This window comes from Hemiscyllium ocellatum, chromosome 21 (assembly GCF_020745735.1).
Source record: "Hemiscyllium ocellatum isolate sHemOce1 chromosome 21, sHemOce1.pat.X.cur, whole genome shotgun sequence".
NCBI classification, from domain to species: Eukaryota; Metazoa; Chordata; class Chondrichthyes; order Orectolobiformes; family Hemiscylliidae; genus Hemiscyllium; species Hemiscyllium ocellatum.
In genome coordinates, this window is record NC_083421.1 from 1,706,453 (window position 1) to 1,721,638 (window position 15,186).

General features: G+C 43.4%; 1 non-coding gene across 1 annotated transcript; it reads left to right on the forward strand.

Moving 5' to 3' along the window:
* Nucleotides 1–14,518: 14,518 nt before the first annotated feature.
* Nucleotides 14,519–14,591, forward strand: trnar-acg (transfer RNA arginine (anticodon ACG)). The gene has a single exon. It is a non-coding gene; the product is annotated as a tRNA-Arg (tRNA).
* The last annotated feature ends 595 nt before the right edge of the window (nucleotides 14,592–15,186 follow it).

Genomic DNA, 15,186 nt, shown 5'->3' on the forward strand with positions numbered 1-15,186 from the left:
CACAGAGCCAACGAACCAATCGCTGTGGCTTCTCGAAATGGTAAGGAAACAAAATAAATACCTCAGTCTCATGTTGGTTCATGGAGTGACGAAGCACCTTCTCCTTCTTTAAGAGGCTGGGACGTTGACTCTGATGTTCGTAGATACATTGTTTGATTCGACGCATTGAAAGTAATCCTATCACAGATGCCCACGTTGTTGATGCTGAACAAAACTGCCCTTACTGGGAATTGAACCCGTGCCGCAGTGGTAAAAGTGGCAATTCAGAGCCACGACACGACCAGGGACGAGTACAGCGGTCAGACACAAGTAGAGTGCCAGCTCTCAAACGATTTGGACGCGTCCTTGGAAGACTGTTTGACTGTCCTCATTCCTTTTTCCATCCCTTTGCCTTGTATGCCTTATCATCACAAATACAGACTGAATGCCTCTGAGGGTTGTGTTGATTTCATTGCAATGAGTTTCAGATTTATCCACCATAATGGTGGATAAATTATTTGCTACTTATCTTTTGAAAACTTTCCGCATCATACATTGAGTCTCCACCCCTTGGTATTTGACCGAGAGGAAACATTTCTTTCAGCCAATCTTGCCTTAACTCTCATTGTTTCCCACATTTCAATATGTTTCCTCGCAATCTCCGCTTCTCCACTGAGGTTAGAATAGGGAAACTGATCGTTTTAAAAAATAAATCGTTGGCTGAACACTGCATTGTGTCCTCTTCCTGAGCCTGATGTTCCAGTGATCTCTGGTACATGTCAGTAAAAAATCCGAAATAAGCACTGATCTCACAACAGCAGGATATCAATGGATCGACTGATTGTAAGGTCCTAATTGTGAGATTGGGTCACGTTAGTCCAAGAACATTGACTGCAGCTGCACAGACAGAACAACGTCAATGCCAGTGCTTGATAGCCAAATGTCTCAGTGAAATTGGAGGATGGACCTAAAGCAGGGTTACTGATCGTGGGATGGGGAGAAATCTCCGAGAATGGGAGGGTTTGAATCCTAATACATAGAAAGCACCTCGACGAATATTTTCATGTTACAAAAGATGGATTCCATCCTGCATTTGTTAGTAATGTTTTACTATGCATAAAACGGTAACAAATGAGAATACTGTAAGTCAAATTGGAAATGACCTTTCTGCTGCCACAACGCAAAGGGCTAACCACTGCACGATACCGGCACCACATGGAATAGCATTATGCAAAAAACAGTAACGATGGTGGCAGAGGATATGTTAGGAATTGGACCACATGAACAGTAGGAATACTTGACAGACAGTGAGTGAGACATGCAAGATCTTGGTGGGCTGAATGGTTAACTTGAGTATCTCCAGAGCCGATGGATATTTCATCACTTAGTTTGTTGAAAGTGAAGATTGAAATACTTCTCCATAAAATGAAAGCATCAGCGAATAGCGCAGGCAATTGCTGGAATGTATTTCTGCAAAAGAAATTCAGTTTACCATCGGCTACTTTACCAATTTCCTAATTCAAGGAAGTGACCACTGCTGTGGAATATCGCATCGTTCCAGATTTCAGGCGTGATACAAGAAACTGTGTGGTGCAGCTGAGAAAACTAAACTGGAAATGTGGATGGGGATGAGCTAGTGGATATGGGTTCAGTAGTGACATCAGTGAGTGTGAAGTATTTCTCTGAAAGTAGAGAGTCACTTGAAATGCCAGGAACTTGGAGTTCCAACGTTGCATGGAATAGCTCTTGTTGAGGTGGTATACATCGCATGAGGCTGGGAGCTCCAAACTCAACTGCAGCAGTTTCCATTGACACGAAGCAGGGAGCATTGGGACATCAAGCTGGCATTTCCAACTTTTCCTGGAACAGCTTCCTTTACATCTTCACAGAGAGAAACAGAGAAAACGCAGTTAAACATTCCTTTTGTTTCAGGAGCAAGACTGGTATGCTTCAAACCCACATGCCTGCTAATCTACCACATTGTTCCAAAGCCGAAATAAGGTTTGAATTTTTAACCTATTGGAGCAGACGTTTCATCCAATTGAATCATGCAAAACTGAGGCCTCTTTCTTCATTCCCCAACACAAAACCACTGCCTCGCAACTGAGTAGAGAGTGTGGTCTTGGAAAAGCACAGCAGGACAGGCAGCATTCGAAGAGCAGGAGAATAGACGTTTCAGGAAAGAATCTTTCATTTGGAAAGAGGCTTGTGAGCAGAGGTGGTAGAAAGACAAATAAGAGGAGGCAAGGTATCTGAGAGTGTGATAGGTGGGTTGAGGTGGAGGTAATGGTGTTAGGTCAGAGAGCAGGGAGAGTGGATCGGCGAGAAGGAAGATGGACAGAAAGGAAAGTTTATGAGAGCAGTGCCAACATGAAACGATCGAACTGGGATAAGATGGCGGAGTTGAAATGAGAAATATATTGAAGTCCACATTGATGCCGTGTGGTTGAACGGCCCCAATGTGAAAGATGAAGCCTTCTTCCTCCTGGCGTCGGGTGGTAAAAGTATAGCGATGGTGGATGCCCAGTACCTGCATGTACTTGACTGAATGGGAGGGAAAGTTAATGTACTCGGCTACAGGCAGTGATGTCGCTTGGTGTGGGTGTCCCGGAGATGTTCTCTGAAGCGCTCTCCAATTAGGCATCCTATCTCTACAATGTAAAGTAGACTTCATTGTGAGCAACGGATAGAGTAAATATCATGTGTGGATTTGCAAGTAAAGTTCTGATGGATGTGGAAGAATCATTTGAGTATTTGGACAGAATTAAAGCGAATGTGTGGGTGGATTTTGCATCTCCTATGATGGAATGGGAAGGTGCCTGGAGGGGAGGGTCGTTTGGTGGGTGGCATGGACCTGACAAGGGAGTCACGGAGGGAATTATCTTCACAGAAACGGCTAGTGGTGGGGAACAAAATACATGTCTGCTGGTGGAGTCCGTTTGCACGTGCTTGAAATGGTGGAGGATGATATGATGTCAGCGGAGATTGGTGGGGTGGAAGGTAATGACCAGGGGTATTCTATCTTTGTCACAGTTTAAGGGGTGGGTCTTGAGTGCAGAGTTGCTGGAAGTGGATGACATGCTCTGGAAGGCAGCATTGGCCACGTTGGTGTAGAAATTGCCTCACCAATGACTCAATTTGTCCTTGACAATTGTCTGAGTCTGAACGAGTCACGTCATGACTGTGGTGAGATGCTTCCCCAAGTCTGCACACTTGCACCTTATTAACATCATACGGCTCTTCGACGTCTCTGATCATTCCTTTGGTCTAAACTATCCTCATGTCCTTCCATCCGTCCTCTCATATTCCCACTCTCATCTGGTCTCACGCCCTCTGCCGCTATGCATGCCTGTACTTGATGGCTGTAGAGTGTTTTATTGTGACTTATCTGAATGACGTTTTTAGCACCGCCTATTTTCACGACTGTGTGCTGCTGCCTTCGCAGCTTTACCTTTCCACACGAGCTCCCACATCGTGGAAGCGATGAAGTTGCGGATTGTTCACCCAATGATGCAATCCTGAGGTCTTCGAACAAATATAATGCCCGTGGGAGAATTCACAACAGGGGTTGTTCATCCATCACGGCTCAGCTAATTAGCAAAGTTTTCGATAGTTTATTCAAATCTTTTCACTGTCTCCGCTCCATCTATCTTTGTAATGTCCTACAGCCCATTCAAGAACAATAAGAGGTGGTCACTAAATGCCAACCCAGTTAGCGAATCCGACATCCAGGATTTTTTTTTAAATCATGCTGTCTCAGATGTCTGCATTCCCTCAAACTCCAACCGTTTGAGTATGCTGGATTTTAAATCTTTTTTTGTCTATTGCCCGAACTTTCATGTATGAAAGCCATAAAGCAGGAATTATCTTCATTAAGGAGATCTCAAAATGCCGTTAGGAAAGGAGTTACTCACCAAGTGATGAAGAAAACTGTGATACGTGTTCAAATCAACGGCAGTAACATTGTATCATGCCTTTCACCTAATGGAAACTTCAAAGGTTTTCCTCTGACTGGAGTTTAAGCACATCTTGATCGCAGTCGTATAACGAGTTATTGCAAAGCTGACAAAGTGTTATATCAAACAAATGATCAAACAAGTCGGTTTCAAGTAGTATTTTACACCACAAATCACAGTTTGCATCACAAACCTCGGTTGATGGAGCTTGTTCTGCGATAGGTCATCATTTTTATGTCAGTACAAAAGCGCCACTTTCTTTCATGGCTCTGCAGCTCAGTGATTAGAGCTCTAACCTTGTTTTCCAGTGGCCATGAGCTCGAGTCCCACTGGGACTTTGCTGTGTTTCGGACATATACTGCAGCAAACATCCGAGCGTGCTTTCTCACTGTTGTTCAGAATTCTTTGTTCAGAATGAACCCATATTCTCCAGGGCTAATCTGTTTGAGTTTGCAGTTCCACTTCAATGAACATGAGAATAACACGCAGCTGACGCGAAGAATGCTCCAGTTTGGCAGGAGGAACAACGTGAGACTGTGGAAGCCGGACAGCAGCGTGGAAACAGTGGCAGAGGAAACACACGGGTAACCGGATTAATGATTCTGTTCCTTATGTAGCGACTAAACAACTCAGAAGTAAACAGGCAGGAGGCAACAAGATCACAGGAAGCCACGCTGCCTCAGAAGGTTTACTTTGAGCATGCATCAATTCTTCATTTTTGGGCCTGTCCTTGAATGACAGCCGACTGCCTGATTACCCCTTTACTTACGTAAACAGGCTCTGGTTTTAAAGTCTGAAGTGAAGGAAGAAGAAGCCAAATGGTGAAATTCCTCAAGAAGTCGGTCTCTCCGGAGGCCTTTGTCACTCTCGCCAGGTGTGTCTCTACATTTACCTTTACAGGTGAAAATGGGGTTCAGTTCTCCATCGGATCATGAACAAATCTATCCGAATCTGACTTCACTCCCATATGTTGTTTCATTTGAGGTTAATGGTTTGCAGGGAAAGTCTCATTGAGATGAACACTTCAGACGCCAGACTGCGGGCCAAGCACAGCAAACTGGAAATGAGAATGTACGGCCGTTTGATGAGTGGAACTGAGAACGTGCATTATTCTATGCTGTAAAACCACGTGTGTCATGAACATCTTTTTTTAAAGAAACTTCTCATCGCAGATAAACAAAGCTATTATTTTAACAGAAGATGCATTTGCACCAGCCGTGCAAACTGGTCGATTAGCGTTTATGATTCAGCACTTCCACCATTGTGGTTTGGGTTCATTTCCTAGTCAGGGAATCAGGATTTATTGTTCCTGTTAGGAAAAATAACAGAAGCAGAGCATCTCTGATAGGGATTGCATTTCACTTGCGTTTGCATGTGATTTGCAATTTTGCTGCAGGACCGCACAGTGGCTCACTGGTTAGCGCTACTGCCTGACAGCGCCAGACACCTACTTTGACACCAACTGGGTACACTGTAGGTAAGTTGGCTAATTCAGGAGCGAATGGAGAGACATAAGCTAGGCAATTGTTTTGGGAGGACTATTCCCTGGAGGGTCGGTGTGGATTTGATGCATTAAATGGCCTATTTCTGAACTTGTGCAGCACAGAAACAGACCATTCGGTCCAACACGTCCATGCCGACCAGATATCCCAAAGCAATCTTGTCCCACCTGCCAGCACCTGGCCCATACCCCTCCAAATCCTTCCTGTTCATTTTCCATTCAATTGCCTGTTAAATGCTGCAATTGCACCAGCTTCCACCACTTCATCTGGCTGCTCTCTCCATGCACTACCCCACTCTGTGTGAAATGGTTGCCCCTTAGGCCTCTTTTATATCCTACTCCTCGCATCCTCAACCTATGCCCTCTAGTTCTGGACTACCACACCTCAGGGAAAAGACTTTGCCTGTTTACCCACTCATAATTTTCAGAGAAGGGAGAAACGTGAGAAATAACAGTCACTTCCGGTGAGGGATTGATCCATGATGCGACAACCAACCGAATCACCTGTGACTGAAATAGCTCCATCCTCCCTACACTGGTAATGGCATTATACACCATTAGAGTGGGTTTGCCTGTGTTGAAATGGACACAGCATTCTTTATGAAGACGGACTTTACTGGGATATAAAGACCTGGCAAAACACATGGAGGGATATGCCTGGAACAGAAGATGTCAGGAAGAATTAACAGCGTTTACTTGGAAATAAAAACATTGCAAAGGAATCCACTGAGATCCTGCGGGAGAAAGCCATGAGAAAAGACAAGGCGGTGTTTCATGGGGAGGTGGAGCAGACAAATAGATTGCGTGGCCTGAAACCAGGAAAAAGTGATTTGTGTCCATACGGAAATTTTCCAGATGATGTGAATTTGGTGAGAGTAAACAGGAAGAAAATTTCCTCATACAGATGGCTCTACAACTGGAGTTTAAAACTTCGAAACCAGTGTTGAATGATAAAGAAAGGTTTGGAGCATGGCTTGTTTTATTTTCATTGTAATGTTTTTGAAATTGGGACTCAGTTCTTTTTTTCAGAGAAAAATAATTTCAGGCGCGTACAGACACACAAGGAATGAATTTAACGGGGACAGAGGGTCTGCTCTGTAGGGATGGGGTTGTGTTAAGTACGCACTCTCTAATTGGTTAACGTTAATTGCAAAGTAATTGTATAACACATGCAACTGAATACGACTAAATGTGAAAATTATTATGAACGGTTTAGCAGCTCGATGTAAGTGAACTTCTATAAATTTTAAAAGAACTGAGCTATTTGTTTTAGCGCAGCATTAAAGGGAAGCTGCTTAGCTCAATCTGATGCATAACTGTTTTATGATACAAAGTGTTCCCAATATTGTGGGATTAATTCTCGCAACGTCTCATTTTACCATTACGATCCTGATATCCCCACTCACCTAATCTGTTCGATGATGGCGAGAATTATAGGGATATTATGCCATAGTGAGGTGGAACTGACCTGCTGAGAAACACACAATTTTTTTCATCTGTTGCGTTGGAAATTTGGTTGCAATCACAGAGGAGGTATTGAGTGAATTTGCTGCTCACTTATCTCACCCGAAAATATCCCGTGACAAGACTCGAAACATATTCCTGTTTGAATTCTCTAAGCTTCACAGTAGTAATTTAAAAATAATATATATCATTTCGATTCGAATTTTTCCAACAACATTGAAAATATCCAAAGAGATAAATATCATTCTTTTTGTCTTGTTTTAATAACCTGTATGAGTTTAAAGCAATTGCAATAACGTGAAACGATATAAGCGTCCTTTTCACAATTTAACACAGTGTATGATGAGCGGTTTGAGAAATCGAATCCGTCTCAAACATCACCCTGTATCTCTATTAAGAGTTGGATATTCTCCTCGGGAATATTTCTGTGTGGTCGTATGTAACGGAGGCATTTCCCAAGGGCAGGCCACTCCACAAAATCAGAAGTTAGATCTTTAGAGTGAATGCTGCTTTTTTCAACGTTTTATTGCTACGTGTGTGTGTGTGTGTGTGTGTGTGTGTGTGTGTGTGTGTGTGTGTGTGTGTGTGTGTATGTCGGTGCGTAAGAATTCAGAACGTTGGGAATTGATGATCAGCCAAATGAATGTTCTTCCTGTAGAATATGGTAGGCAAGAGTCACTAGTAATGTCCCAAGTATCTGCATCTGTGGGAAGAGCATACAACTAAGTGTTTATGGAAACTGGAGCTGGACGTTGGATTATTCGGGAGACCGAGGAGATAATTGAGAGGAGTTTTTGGCAGGCCGTAACACCTCAGGTATGCTATGCGGTTATAAGCATAGCATACCGTTATTGATACTTTTGAGGGGGAATGACTGAGGAGGGGTAACACATGGGGTACAGGTCTCTCGCACAGAGTTTGTTCCTTTTGCTCAAAAGAGATTGGGGGACAGGAAGAGAGCATTATTTTTGGAGACTTCATCGTGAGAGAAACGGATTGCAAATTCAGTGGGTGGGGACACACTTATGACTGGTATGTTGCCTCCCAGCTCTCAGGGCCTATAATGTCTCACATCGTGTTTGTGCGATTCTTAAGGGAGATGGGGGGTAGTCCCAAGTCATGGTCCACATATGAAACAACAACATTGGTAAGAAATGGTGAAATTCCTCTAAGGCTGAAATTCAGTGAGCCAGAGTGACATCTTCGATCTAGATCAAACAGAGTTGTTCTCTCTGATTTGATACCCATGACACGTCGTGCAGAGATGAAGAATAGGTAGAGAGCTTTTGAACATAAAGCTACCGGGATGATACAGAGGGGCATGATTTGGATACCTGGACAATTGTGTCTTATTCTGAAGTAGGTGGTACCTCAACAAATAGGATAGTTTTCACCTGAACCACAGGAGAACCAATATTCTGGAGGTGGTGAGGGGAGGGGGGATAATTTGCTAATGCTCTTCCGGAGGGTTTATGTGAACTCAGCAGCACAATGGGAACATGAATTGCAGGTCAGTTTTACAGGAGGTTTTGAGTAGTGAGGACATAACTAGATTTGCAAGAGGGTACTGGCAAGGATGAAGATGGTTCCAAGTGTGTTTACTTCATCGCCAGGAGCATCTGGAATAAGGTAGATAAACTAAGAACATGGGTTGTTAACTGAGAGTTCGACGTTGTGCCCATTTCAGAGACATGAATGGCAGTGAATGGACTGGGAGTTCCTCGTGCTGCAGTTTCGATTTTTCAGTAAGAACAAGAAAGGTGGCTATGGAGGGCGAGGTGTGGAATGATTAACGATGCACAACATTACGGGAGCGAAAAGAATATTTGGTGTTCACTCTACGGAGTCTACTGTGCTAGAAAGGTCTGATATTAGACTCAGGAAAGGAGAGGTCACTGTGAATGGAGTTTTCAATAGCCCACTGAAGCATTCCAGAGATGTAGAGGAAAAGATTGCAAAGATGATTCTGAATAGGAGCGAAAATAACAGGTAGTTGTTATGAGGAATTTTAACTTTACCAATAATGATTGGAAAGTTTATAGTTTGAGTAAATCTGATCGGTAAGTTTTTGTCCAATGTGTGCAGGAGGATTTCCTGACATAGCATATAGTCAGGCCAACAAGAAGCAAAGCCACATTGGAATTGGTACAGGGTAATGTACCAATCTGTTCGATGTGGAGGGAAGTGAGCACTTTGGTGATCGGAATAGGTGGGACCTATTCATCTGTGTCACAATTGAAAAAAGGCAATGTGTCGAGGAGAATATTGTGATACAACCTATTAGAATACACGAAATTAATGTTCGTAAGGAGTTTGTGTTGGCAATTCTTGAAAGTGTGAAAAAAGATCTGTCCGCTTGCCTTGATGGGATGTATCCTAGGATTCTCTGGGAATCCTGTGTGGAGACATTTAACTATGGACTTTGAGTCATCGGCGTCTCTGTGATTAGTGCGAGAAGACTCAAAAATAGTAAATATTGACCCCTTCTCCAATAAGAGGGGGAGAACTTTGATAATTTCAGAACATTGAGCCTCAGTTTCCTTGTAGATAAAGTGTTGGAAAAAGTTATGAGAGATGGGATTTATGATCATCTAATAAGGAAAAAGTTGATTCGGGATAGTCAATTCGATTTTGTGAAGAGTAGTTTGTGCTTCACGAACCTGATTGAGCTCTTTGTTTTTTTGAGCTATTAGGTGGATGAGGGTGAAGCGATTAAAATGGTGGATATAGTTTTCATTTAGGCATTGGTAATATTCCCCACGGTAGGCTACTGCATAAAATACATAGGCGTATGATTGAAGGTTTTTTTATTGGTTTGGATCAGAAACTGGCTAGCTGAAAGAAGACAGAATGGGTAGTTGATGGGAATTATTCGTTTTGGTTTCAGAAACTAGTGGTTTCGCAGAAGGTTTTTTTTTCCGCTCCACTGCTGTTTGTCATTTTTATAAATAACCTGGATTAGGGCATGGAATGATGGGTCAGTAAATTTCCCCATAACACGAAGCTCAGTGGAGTTCTCAACAGTGCCAAATGTTTTTGCAGGTTGCAGTGGGACATGAATAACCTGCAGAACTGAGCTCAGTGGTGTCAAATAGAAATTAAAGTGGGAAAATGTGAGGTCATTTACTTTGGAAGCAGCAATAAGAAGAAAGAGTTCTGGGCTCAAAGTAATATTCTTGGAAGTTAAGCTGAGCAGAGAGACCTCGGCGCTACTGTGCAAAAAACGCTGCAAGTTACCACCCGTGTTGACAGGTTTGTTTGGAAGGAGCACGGGATGATTGATTTATTGGGAGAGAGTTTGAGTTTCTGGGCCATGAGGTAATGTTGCACTCCAAAATTCTCTGGTGGCCGCAATTGTGGAATTGCATACAGTTCTGATCGCCACATCATCGGACGAATGTGCAATCATTGGCAAGGGTGCAGAGGAGATTAAATACGGTGCTGACTTTTTTGGAGGGCAAGTCTTACGAGGAGAGACTGCGGGAACTCGGGCTGTTTATGACAGAGAGAAGAAGTTTGAGAGATGATTTAATAGAGACATACAAGATGATCAGATGCTTTCTTAACGTGGACAGTGAAGGACATTTCTTTTTACAAATGGTGATGGTTGGCACAAGGGCACACAGCTTTAAATTGCGGCTGATAGATGCCGAGGCATGTTCTATTCGCAGTGAGTAGAAAAGGTGCAGAACGCCTAGGATTCAACAGTCGGAGATGCACCAACTTTTAGGTCTTTTCAATGATCGGGGATAATCTTTTGAGTCATAATTATAAAATGTCGTTCGGTTTGACATTTGATTAGGATCGCGTTGGGTGTAACATCAAGGCCCAAAGAGCCTTTATTGTACAATAATATTCGGTCCTCGAGCTGTTCTCAGCCTGATGTTGCAATCATCCCGGCCAATATCAGTGAAATGAGCGCCTGGCCTGGATCAATCTCTCAAGTTCGGCAGCTCAGACACATCCAGTCTGCTATAGAAGCACGGCAACCTGATCAATTTCCCCAATGGAGCTGACATCAGAGGACGTTCAGCGGCTCCTGTTCTTGCCACTGAGGCCAGAAATTCAATTACTCAATTTTTTGCTGTGGATCTGAATTGAAACACACATCAGAGGTGATTGTACTGATTATTGATCATCCATTATGTCACATCAGGTTCAGGAAAAGGACAGAGAAAAACATGGTGAAAAAAGATGTTAATGAATATAATTCTGGATTAGTGGTGCTGGAAGAGCACAGCAGTTCAGGCAGCATCCGGGGAGCAGCGAAATCGACGTTTTGGGCAAAACTGCTTCATCAGGAATAAAGGCAGAGAGCCTGAAGCGTGGAGAGATAAGCTAGAGGATGGCGGGGGCGGGGTGGGAGGGGGGAGAAAATGGCATAGAGTACAATAGGTGAATGGGGGAGGGGTTACTGAATATAAGTTTACCGTGGCTTCCTGCGTTGATCACGGGCAATTTTTGGTCACTACTGTACTGGGATTTTCCTTCCATCAGTTTCAATTCGTCACAGAATTCGATTCACTGACACTGCACCAAGTTCCTTTGGAAAGTTCATATGACACATTGACCAACATTGCACACAACGTCAATAATATTCAGCATTACGACATCCAAGAGAACGTGGCAAGGTTTGTATAAATAGTATACAAAGCGCAATGCTATGCAAGATCTAATTGAATTCCAGTTTAGATTAGATTACATTCCCTACAGTGTTGAAACAGGCCCTTCGGCCCAACCCACCCAGAACCATTTCCCTTTGACAGATGCACCGAACACTACGGGAAATTTAGCATGACCAATTGAAATGACCTGTATATCTTAGTATTGAGGGAGGAAACCGGAGTACCCAAAGCAAACCCACGCAGTCACAGGGAGAACGTGCAAAATCCACACAGTCAGTTGCCTAAGACTGTGAGGCAGCAATGCAAATCAATGAAACACTATGCCACCACAGTGCAAAGTAGCAAGAATCCAGAGTAATATTCAAAATGTCATATATTCATATTCATTACCTTGGTCAGAATTCCAGCCTTGCAAGGGCGGGTCTGCCCCTGAATCCCCAGAATCCACGTGGACGCCTGTTCCATTGGTCCACCTGGAAGCCTCTGTTCAGCCTGACAGAGCAATCAGAAATCTCCACTTTCTGATCTGAAGCTGCGATAGGATTTGTCTAATCCAGCTGAGAGAGCAGCGAGGTACACATGAGACCTTAATATTTCTTGATGTAGATTCACATTGTCCTCATTATGTTAGTGTGTAAAGACCTGGGCCAGAAACAGCCCAGTCAGGACGGAAGATGAGGATGCCATTCTTCACACCGCTCCTGCCCCGCCCCGCCATTCGATATCATCATGGCTGAGCCAGTATGTTAATGTTTTTTTTCAGCCTATTAACATCATCGTGTTTCCTACTGGCTAACAGATATAATAATCGAGCTCTATCTTCAATAGACATCGAAATTGTTCATTTGTGCGAATAAAGAACGTCCGTTTCAAGGCATTTGGGTTCCTGCTCCAATATTGCAGGGTTTGCAATGGAGCAGCCAAGTCTGGTCTGATCACATATCAAACCAAGAACTAAACCACGATTCTGCTGAGACGCATATCGATGATCTTGGAATGTCAACTTCAGCAATCACGAGGAAATCCAACGGGCTTTCTCTTGCGCCACAGAGCCACGCAAGCAGGCATTTTTAAGCACACAGTGTTGCCTTTGCCTCGGGACTCCCATCTCACGTAGGTCTGCCTTCGTCACACTTTCCAGTACCAGGTGTTTATCCAAGTGTGCTCTGGCTATTCAAGTGTTTGTCTACACACTGCTGAAATATTCTACTGACATGTAGCTATGCCACACTTTCAGATAGTGAATTCCAGACAAACACCACTGTCTGTTTGAAATTACTTATTCTAAATTTCCGATTAATCCCTTGTCTCTTGGTTTTAATCTATGCTACGGCGTATTATTACTTCCCAAAACATGCTTATTTCTGTCACACATATCTCTCTTTGTCATAATATGTGCACGTTAATCAGTTTCTCACACAGCCTTCTCTGCACTTGGATAAACAGCCCCAGCCTGGCTCGTCTACCTTTGCAGTGGAAATGTTCCAGCCCTTTGCATCACTTGATGGTACCCTACCAGGTGGTAAAGCCGCAACTTCTGTGCTTATATGGAATGGTGTTTTCTGGGCAATTGTTGGGATGCAAGGAATACTGGTCCAGAGGGTCGCGACAGAAAACTTGCTGGCAAGTTGTGGAGTTCAGTGGAATGGAAAATTGGAGAAAGTGGAAAAGAATGTATACCTTCCACCGCTTCCTGTCACCAGTGAGCATATCCAAGTCACATTCAGACATTCAGACATATTTCCTCATCTTTAAAAGGTATGCACACTTTCTGTTTGCCATGCGACAGTTTTGTAAAGTAATTCAGTACTGACAGCATTACCGTTTAAAGCTGTGTGACAGATGTTGCAAACGGTCATACAAGAAAAAATGAGGTGCCACGTGAAAAAAATAATATGTCTTTCATTCAGGAAAGATAAAATAGAATTGTTTATAGAGAATTGTTCATAGAAAACTGTGGTGAACTGTCTGCTGATTTTTTTAGATGGGGGAAGAAGACGTCCGCATGAGCACCACTCTCATGCTGACTCTGATCTCCAGGATCTGCAGCCCTCACTTTCACCTGCGGGAAAGGGAACAGAGTCATCATTAACAATTGTGTTTTGAACTGGAAGAATTTTTCAAGCGAATTTTGATTGAGCGTTGGGATGTGGAAGTTCTGGATAGATTAGTTGAGCCCAACAGCATTCTATGATTGATCAGAGCCCGCAGCGAGCCCATGAGTTTCTCTGATTGGTTGGAGCACCAATGCCTACAGTTTGGTCATGTAGAACTGCCTCTTCTACGCTGTTGGGCATTATACATCATCAGTTCGGATGGGTCCTGCAGCATGCACAGGGTTAACATGATTGGAGAGCATGCTTGCGGCGAGTCATCATTGGAACGAAATGTTGTCGTCTTCAATCGATAGTTGGTGAGTGAGGGCGAAAGGGGAGGGAAGCACCAGGTGCTAGAGCCCAGTTAGAGGTTTCATGTTTGGACATTATATGACTCTGGACCCAAACACAGTGGCTCTGGGCTCGCCAATTAAGCCAAAGACAGCCTGAGTCTCCTTCCCAGAAACAGACCCCAGTCAGCCGCCGCTATTGCTGGTTCAGTTTTATCTTGTTTTAATTTATCAGGTCACTGTTGGTTTATCTATCTTTAGTGTGAACAGAGATGAAAATAAGTGATATTGTTTGAAATCATTGTTGTTGTCCAGGAGGATGTGGTGTTGTTGGGAGACGTTTGGCTGTGTATTAGTGACTGGGACTGATGGTAAAGTGTACCCCATGAACACCTCCGTCCCTTACCTTGCTGTAAATATTTCAGATACGAAAATAATGAACATCTGTGTCCTTTTTTTAAAACAAAAACCTGCTTTGAAAGGTGGTGAAGATTGGACTGAAGCAGTGACAGTGATTATCTTTTTTTACTTGGTCAATTCGTGCACATCACTGCTATTAATCACGTCTGTGCTAACATCACGGCTCTTATACAGCTGCCTGTGCGTCGGGCCAGTGGCGCAATGGATAACGCGCCTGACTACGGATCAGGAGACTGTAGGTTCGAGTCCTACCTGGCGCGAGGGAAATGCAGGCGTTTATTACGCCTTCGAAAACTGATTTCTCTTCAGCCGAAATCAGCTGTGAATTTTTAATCTGCAGGAATAAGAATGCCTTCATTAATTGTCCATGACAACCTCAGGGTCAATATTCCAGAGTCATCACAGGAGGAAGACGAATAGTCGGACACCTTGGTCATGGGCACCTTTCCATTTCGCAAAGCCACCGATCGCATCACTGTTGCTCGCGGGAATGCTCGGCTTTGAGCATTTTTTTGAAACTCCTTGGCCCATGCATTCAGAGAAGAATGAAGAGTTCAATGTCCAACTAATCTTTATAGAGAGTGAGTTCCAGAGTCTACCACCTGCAGACTGATAAAGTTTTCCGACAAATCTATTCAAAGCTTTCTGCATCTTGTCTGAAATCTACAAACGCTGGTGATCGATCAAGAGCAACTGTTTCCTTCAATCTTTAATTCCATGCTCCTAATTATTTTGTACAAGTCAATCATGTCTCCTCACAATCAGCTCTGCTCTGAGAAAAATAACTCCCGTTTTGCCGAGGCCAGACCACTCAAAACATTCTTATGCAGGAAATTCAGATTGTAACGTCGCTGT